The sequence below is a fragment of the Rousettus aegyptiacus genome, unplaced genomic scaffold, assembly GCF_014176215.1.
Source record: "Rousettus aegyptiacus isolate mRouAeg1 unplaced genomic scaffold, mRouAeg1.p scaffold_m13_p_3, whole genome shotgun sequence".
Lineage (NCBI taxonomy): Eukaryota > Metazoa > Chordata > Mammalia > Chiroptera > Pteropodidae > Rousettus > Rousettus aegyptiacus.
Genome location: NW_023416306.1, coordinates 64,554,112 through 64,563,354, shown reverse-complemented (window position 1 = coordinate 64,563,354; position 9,243 = coordinate 64,554,112).

Below are 9,243 nucleotides of genomic sequence, written 5' to 3'. Positions count from 1 at the left end.
GTCTATGATAAAATGAATTTTTTTTATTGTTGTTATAGCAGTTCTAGGAACTAATACAGAGCTTTAGGAATGTGCTGAAGGATAATACTGTCTATACTATGTTGCATAAATGCTCAAGAATGTTGAGTGGCAGTAACATTAAACCAGTGATTTTTCTAAATTAATAGCTAAAAATATAGGTTACAAGAATATTATAGTGATGTAGCATAACAATCTAACAAAGTGCATGGGTTAAAATAGAATATTTTCAGAATGACGCTCTCTAAGGGTTGTTTGCAAAATTTTTAATCTTTTTTAAGCCCAGCCAAGAACATATCATAAACCCTTTCTTTCTTTTGTCATGAATTTTCTATAGCAATCACTAATGTGACATATTTCTGAACCTATAATTCTCAGCACTTCTAGATATGACTAAAATAATAGAAAATTATCAAAACAATTTTTAATACACAGTGATAACTCTACATCTGACAATTCAGAAATTATGTGAGTAGATTGGATATGTGAATTCCCTTGTGAACTAGCAAATAAAGACTTTAGCATCCACATGTTTCTTTAGTATTCGACTTACCCAGGCCTAAAATATATGTGCTATCACCGCACTGCTCAAAATGGATGCATCTTCCCTGGAGTCAGTGGCTCAGTTCTTCCCCAGGGCCAATTCCTTATTCGCTTCTAAGTCAACTACTGAAGCCAGGGAGATAAAATCAGTAGCTTAGTTGCTATCTTTCTGTACCTTCTGGGAAACAAATGTCAATTTAGTCTATATTTATTTATGTTTATTTCCTATCTCGTTTTCCCCCACCCCTATGGGCCTATGGATCCAAATCTCATAATCTGACCAATTCTTCAATAAAAAGAACACCTAACAGTTTTGTTTTGTTTTCACTTGTGATCACAAATTTATTCTTTAAACTAAAAGAAAAAACACTTTCAAATACGCAATTTCCACTTTCCTTTTGTCTTTTTCATGGCATGTCTAGTAACACTTGGGCCTTGCTTCCTAGGCCGTGTTATATTCAGAGATTGTCCCTATCATATATTTCTATAGTAAACACATATATGCATCAGTATATGTTTGTGTGTGTGTATAATATTTTTAAGACTAGTACCACTAAAATATTTTAACTATAAAACAAAACTAAAATTAATAATATCTGAAAGAATTTAAAATAACTTGAAAACCACCCGACCCCTTACCCTCACCTTCCATAAGCTGTTATAAAATTAAATATTATAGTATGCTTTACTAAGTATACGTTTGTAATTTTGCTTATGTGAAGTCATATTTCTACATCTTTATAGATAAAAATATTTACAGAATACTCTGACAAATAGGTTTTCCACTTATAAATATGGAATACATCTTAATAGCTACTGAGGGGAGACACCATCATTTATGAAAATAATTGTGGAAAGAAAATTAAAGGAGGCTTGAGGAAGTAAGGAGAGGAGGAGGAAAGAGGTGAGAGAGAAAAGAGAGGGAGAGTAGTTGAGGGACAATGAGAGAAAGGAAAGGCGGGAAGATAAATCAGAAAGAAAATGGGAAAGGAAGGAGGAAAAAAGGAAGTAAAAATAAGGAAGAAGAAGTATAATCACACAAATAGAAACAATTTGACTCTCTAAAAACAAAACAAACAAACAGAAAAATGAATTATTATGCCCAAGACTGGTTGATTTTTTCATGGTAACAGAATGAAATTGAAGACTGTTAAAAATCAATGATTTTCAAGGTGTGATCCCCAGTATCTGAAACATCAGTATCATCAGGATACTTGTTAAAAATCTAAACTCTTAGGTCCCACAGGACACGCACTGAATCAGAAACTCTGGAAGTTGGGTCCTGGAATCAGTTTTACCAAGCCCTCTAGGTCAGGGGTTCTCAGCCCTGGGCCAGAGACCAGTACCGGTCTGTGGCCTGTTAGGAACTAGGCTGCAGAGCAGTGAGCAGCAGATGAATGAAAGAAGCTTCATCTGTTTTTGCAGCCACTCCCCAGCACTAGCACCACTGCCTGGGCTCCACCTCAGACCATTAGGCATGAGATTCTCATAGAAATTTTCACTGGTGTCAGAAAGGTTGGGGACCACTGTCCTAGGTGAGTCTGATACACGCTGAAGTTTAGAAATCTTTGCTTCAAACCATACTTTTTGAAGCAAAACTATCTGTATGTTTTGTTCAAACAGTAGCAAAACAATGTTTCAAAGAAGACGCAGTATATGAATCAACTGATGTCATTTTAAATGAGTGCTAATGTACCAACTATTCTATTATAAAAATCTGAAGCTGTAGACATAGTCTCTCATTTGTCTTCAAATTTTAAATAATGTATGTATTCATTTGCAGTCATATTTTCTAATATTTCTCTGCTCAACATCCTAAATTCTATGAGTCCTATAGTCAGGGCCCCTGCATCTGAACTTTCTGAGTACTAGAGTTGCAGTGATGAGGCATCTTGACATCCTATCTCTGAGTTTCCACATGCTTCCGACTCTGAGGATTCAGGACTATAATACTCCTAGAATACAGAAAGTTTCCTACCATGAGACAAAAATCAAGCCTTTTAATCTCAGAAATGCTGGGTGGCTAAAAACTTAGATGACAGTCAACCTAGGTTTCCCAAACATAAGAGTTAAAAGAAGCTTTTGAGCTATTACTGAAAAAGTATTGCTCATATTTCTTTTGTCCATAAGTATGAACAAGTAGTGTGCAAGAACTGAACCACACTTTTTCCTCAGAACTGATTATTAAATTTTAAAGACCCTTACAAGCTACTTTTAAATTCAACGGTTTACTAAAAATTATATAAATAAAAAGTATTAAAAACAAAAGCAATATAAACTGAAAGATCATCATTTCATGTTTTACTCAATTTTACTATGATCTAGGATTTAAGGTCATGAAGATCAATTGTATCTATATATCAGAATACTATGTAGCAGTGTGTTACTGCATAATTTGTTCCAACTCTGCATTCAGTGACACAATGTTTGTAGTCCCAAGAGGTCATGGAAGAGTATTACCATCATGAAAATTGGCAAATATGACAAATTATGGTGCTTTTTTCTCTCTCTGGAGAGTCAGTTGTTAAATATTTACCTGCACACCACTGACTATGACTGAAGATTTCTAGAAGTCCTATTAAAAATTGCTTTTGAAGAACAGTGGACACTGAAAAGTTACTATATAGCTGAAGAAATGTCATAAAGTTCACAAAAGCCAAAGTTACTCAATTAAAAATTTTCTTACTTAACTGATTATAAAACTTTTCTCATTGAACTTATTTACTGATTATTAAAAAGTTGGTATTTTTTATTTAATCAAAAACTTAATGTGCAAAAGAAAGGGCAAATGGTTAAAATACAAACTTTTAAAAAACCTTAAAATGTTTTTCTTGTGCTTAACAGAATTACATTATTTTCTTTCACAGATTTTCATTAATTTCTCTTTCCCTTACTATGATGACACTTTCATTCATTTTAAGCTACATCTCTGCATCTTCTTTCTGAAAACGTAAAATGTCCTTTTGAAAATCAACCTTTACTAGTGAGTGAGAAGTAATTGGTTTCTTTTTTTCAGCTTTTAAACAGGAAATATAAAAGGACAGGGCACAGTGAATATTGAGGCAATTGAACCTGCATGCTTCATACTTCAAATTAGTATTGTTAGGTGACTCTGTGAAGATAAAATCTCCAGCATTGAGAAATTTGTATTGTGAAATGGTTTCCTTATCAGTGAGGTTAATGAAGATGTCAGCAAATGAGATGAAGCTTTGCCAAATGGAATTATTTTTACCTCCAATCCAACTTGGAAAGGTGTTAATCAGTATATTTATCTTATCAGCAGCTGAGAAGAAGGATTTGGATGTAGCCATTTCTGCTCTTCATTAGAAAACCCTCAAAAGATAATTATTCTCAAAATCCATATTATCTATACTATGAAAAACCTCTCTCATCTGCTAAAGTAAAGACCTCTATAAAGCAAAGACAAAGATGAATAGATGGGCCAAGGAGAGTTTTGAAAGAAAAATTTAGACAGAAACATCCAAAACATGTTTAAAGTTTTCTGGACTATTCAAGAAATAACCAAAGAAAGTATTTCGACTAAACCTAATCACAGAAATATAGCCATCTCCCCATAGAAAAAAATAATTACTTAATTGAAGAGGATCAGTACCACAATTGAAAATAATATGCATATTTGACAATATCAAGGTGTCAAATAGATGCAAAGTTTACTACTATAAAATTTACTACCTTAAACATACAATCTGGATTTAAAAAGTAGATGAAAACCCCTACCTCACACTATATTTAAAAATAAATTCTAGTAAGACTGAAGACCTAAGTGTTAAAGGTAAAATAATAAAGGTTCTAGAAAATAAAATAGAAGAACACCTTCCAGACATATGGTGGTCAAAGAATATTTAATAAGACAGAACCATCTAACCATAAAAAAGCAATTGATAATTTTGATTTTATCGAAATTAAGAACATCATTTCATTAAAAAAATAACATTGAGAAAAAGCAAAACACAAATGGACATTTAGAAAATACATATACTAAAAAACTAATACCAAAATATGTAAAGAGTTCCTGAAAATCAATTATAAAGACAGAAAAGCTAACATTTAAAAAAATAGGTGAAATACTTGATCAAATATTTCACTAAGAAGGTATTCTGATATCTAATAAGTTTGTGAAAGGCATTCAACATGATTAGTTGATAGGTAAATGAAAATTAAAATCATAATGAGATACTATTACATAACAACCAGAATAAAAATTAATATACTAGCAATACCAAGAGTAGTTGAGAATATGGAATAACTGGAATTATAATGCACTGCTTTTATATACTTTTTACAGACACTGGTGATGAGAGTGTAAACTGCTACAACTATTTTTAAAACATCAGCAATATTTACTAAAGTCGAATACACCAATACCCTACAACCCTGAAATTCTACTCCTAAGTATATACTAATAGAAATGTGTGAATCCTGAAAAGGCATCTACAAGAGTATTGTTGGCAGCATTATTTATAATAGCCTTCAACTGGAAATAACTCAAATGTCTATAAACACTGAAATAGATAAATAAATTGGTAGCATATCAACGCAATCAAATACCATAAAGCAAAATAAGATAATGTGCTACTGATAAACACAATAGTATAAATATTTTACAAAAGCTAGATATAAAAGAGCAAATACTTAGTATTTAATTCCACATATACCAAGCCAAGAGAAAAAACTAATCTATAATTATAGAAACCAGAATATTGCTTGTTTCTGGAGTGAAAGCTTAAAGCAGTGATGGAGAGGTTAAAGGATTGCTAGAAATTTTGATATTTTAATCTGGAAGCTGCATAAATGGATCTGTTCACTTTGTAAAATTTCACTAAGATAAACATTTAAAATCTGTGTGCTTTATGTATGCTGTATTAAAAAATGACATCACCAATTAAACAGAAAAGAAAGTTAAGAAACTATAAATGGATTATAGGATAACTATAATGGAGAAATATGAAGAAAAAGTTAGGGAAAAAAGTTAAGAAAAAAACTGACATTTTCCATCTGGAAAATTAATGACAAAGTGGTAAAATGCAAGGTGATCTTTTGAAACAGATTATAGTGTTTTTAGTGTTCTTTGATAATCTGTGTTAGAAAAACTGCAATATTTCCTGCTTCTAGAGGCTAAATCTAGAAGTATTATAAATTACATAGCAATAATGAGAAATTTTTATCATCAGATAACAAAAAATCTTGAAATAGAGATTTTGCAGATTTAGTTAATTTATTGTTGAATAACATAATCAATAACTCAGTTTTATTTATTTTTTCCACATCCACATGTTGGTTTATAGCTAGGAGAATGAAACAACCTTGATGAGCTTAAAACAGTCAAGATTCACACTCTGGTGCTGGAGAAAGACCTAACCTTTTTTGAGAGTTCATGTCTCTTAGGAATTTCTGAGAGTGAACAAAACCTTAACAAGAGGAATGTCTGCAATGAAAATGTTGCATGTACACCACACCCACATGCAGGATTACCTCTTAAATATCCTGTAAAATATTCCTGTTAACAAAGTATGGGCCTTTTTGAGCATCATCTCATGCCGTACATAATTTTCCGTTTCTCCTTTGAGGATTTCCTCTCTCTACTGGGGATTAATCTTTGCTAACAAATTCAATTGGACACTTAAAAATAGCAAGTGCTAGATGCATTTTCACATTTAATTTTCATGTAACCCTATTAGGTAAGATAGGTAAAACTAAGTGAAGGTCAGAGGGGTTAAGCACCTTTCCCAAGGTCACATAGCTTAATATGGATAACTCAAAAATTCAAACTATCCTGTCAAAGATGAAATCTTTAAATCAGGGGCCAAAAAAATTTTCTGATAAGTTATAAATAATAAACATTTTAGGCTTTGTGGGTCAAACAGTCTCTGTAGAAACTATTCAATTCTGTCTCTGTAGTACGAAAACACCAATAGACAATACATAAATTAATGAGGATAGCTGTATAGCTGTGTCTTGTAGAACTCTATTTACCAAAAAAAAAAAAAAAAAAGTGGTAGTTTTTACCCAGATCTATTAATAAGGAAACAATAAAACAAATTCAGGTTGCAGAATATTCTGAAAAATAACTGACCTGGGCTTCTTCAAAAAAGGTGTGTTGGGCACAAGGATTGTTCCAAATTAAAAAGACTAATGAAACATGATAACTAAAAGCAATATATGATCCTTGATTGAATTTTTGATGAATGAATTGAAACAAAAACACTTCTAAAGGATAATTTGTGAATAATTGGGGACTATCTGAATATGAATTGCATAAGAAATAATATTATCATATATTTGATGTTAAAATTTTTTGGTAGGATCACGGTATTATGATTATAGAAGAATGTTCTTTTTCTTTGGAGATACAGACTAAAGTATTTGGGGCAAAAAAAAAAAAACACAAAAACAAAAAACTAGTGGGACATATTTGTCCTGTGTCCATAGTTTGGTGATCTTCACTTTAAATTTCATAATATTCTGGTTGCCTACCACAATCTTAAAGGCAATGCTGTTTTTAAGAGTTTTATTTACTTATTATCTAAAACTCTATCATGAGAAGATTAAAAGGTACTTAGTGCCCCCTAAGCTTGGCAGAACTTTATACAGGTTTCTTCCTGACTTACCTCCTTACAATAGCTACTTTAGAAAACTTGCAATTATAATTTCTTTCTCTACCTTTTGAGATCTAAGACTTCTACAACCCACAAATGTCTTTCTCAAGGACCTAGGAGCCAGCTATCCCTTTGAATATAATCATCAAGCAATATAGCCATCAAGATAGTGTCCCTGTCTCTGTGGGAGGGTGGGAGATTAACCTTGATAAATTCTGATTCAAAAAGTCTGATGGCTTACTCTCACCAACCAATTTACTCCCTAAAGTTCTCCAGTGCTTTTCCAATAGCTCACACAGTGCTTCAAAACTCTCCAGACTTGTGTTTCATGGAATTGAATTCAATCTCTTCCCTATTACAATAGTCTTGAATAGTCTTCCTTATCATATTTTATAAGTACCAGTACAATTTTTCTTTTACTTTTTATCCCAGAATGTCAATGGCTATTAGATCTCAACTACTAGGCTTGGATAAATTAGTAATTATAATTTAAAATTAATCTTATTAATTTTACAATGTAGTTCCAATTTTATTTGATTTCTTCATGAAACAAAGATCTTAAGGAGATCAAAGTCAAATAGACTTGAGTGATGCCTGTATATGCCCTTGTCTAATCCTTATGCCACAAACACTGCATTTTCTGAATCACAATTTATCAGCAGAAAGTCATATAGATTCCCAGATAGGGCATCTTCCTTTTTAAAAGAGTGAATTTAATTTGATACCTTGGGAAAGAAGCTCTGGTGAAATATTTAGGAATGATCAGGCTTTACTTTGCCTATCATACCATATGACATGTGGTCTTACCTGTTGACTGCTGGGTCTAACCTTGAAAAATAACCAGAAGCAAGTTGTAATCTACTGGTGGGCCTTATTTGCTACAGATCACAAACACATAATCTTAATTCAGGATAATGGAGTTCTTAATCTTTAATTTACTGAAATTTTTAGTTTCAAGAAATTCAGACACTTATTTCTCTGTGATCACTTAACTCTTGTGCTAGCCTTACGGTTGTTCATTTTCCCTTTCCTGAAGTCTAATTGGGGATTAATAAAAAGGAGGGAGGGTGAGTGGGTAGAAAGGGCAAGAAAGGTAAAGTAGAATTGAATGAATGTGGCAGTGCATTTCATAAAAAAAACAAGCCAAGAGTTGAGTAGTAACTGAAAATCACTATGAAAGCCTTGATTACTGATTCTAGGTTATCTCTACCTGGAAGAAAAGATGGCTTTTTCTTCACACAAAGGTGTCATCCTTCATTTTCCTAGCCATGCTCTCTAGGGCCACATTGTCATGGGCCATAATTTTCTAATTTGTTATTTTCTAGCCATCTCTCTCTGTCTGTCTCTCTCTCCTCTCTCTCTCTCTGTCTCTCTGTCTCTCTCTGTCTCTCTCTGTCTCTCTTTCTCTATCTCTCTCTTTCTCTCTCTCTAATGAATTTACAGTATAAATCTGGACTTGGATGAGAAGCTGGTATCTCTAGACCCAACTATACACTAAATTTATGCCATGCAGTGATTATATACTGCAAATTTTAAAGTAAAAAACAAAAAGTACTGAGTTCAGAAACCTGAATGCTAGTTCTGATTTTTCTAACGATCTCCCAAACAACTTTATACTTGACTTTTAAACTCCTGAGCTACAAAAGATGATAATGAAGGCAGAGGTCCATAGCAGTATATATTAAATGAAATGACAGATGAAAAAATGATTTGTGAATGTTGCAAACATTATTCAAATGCAAACCATGACTACTAGGCAAAGAAGATTTTGTTTAGTTATGACATACTTTTTGATTCTAGTCTCTTTTTGTCTGCTTCACATTATCTCCTCTCTCCCTTTTCCCAATACAGCATTTAAGGGCTTAATAACTATAGTCACTTTCCCCATCAGTAGTCACAGTATATTTAAGTTTGTTGTTGATTTTCTTTTTAATTTAATTGGAATTTTAATGAAATAATTGTAACGTCACATACTTTGGATGGTGATTTAGAGGATTATGTTTATTTTGAAGATTTTTTTAAGTCTTTGGAGAACAGACAGTAAACAAAAATGAATAAAATCATC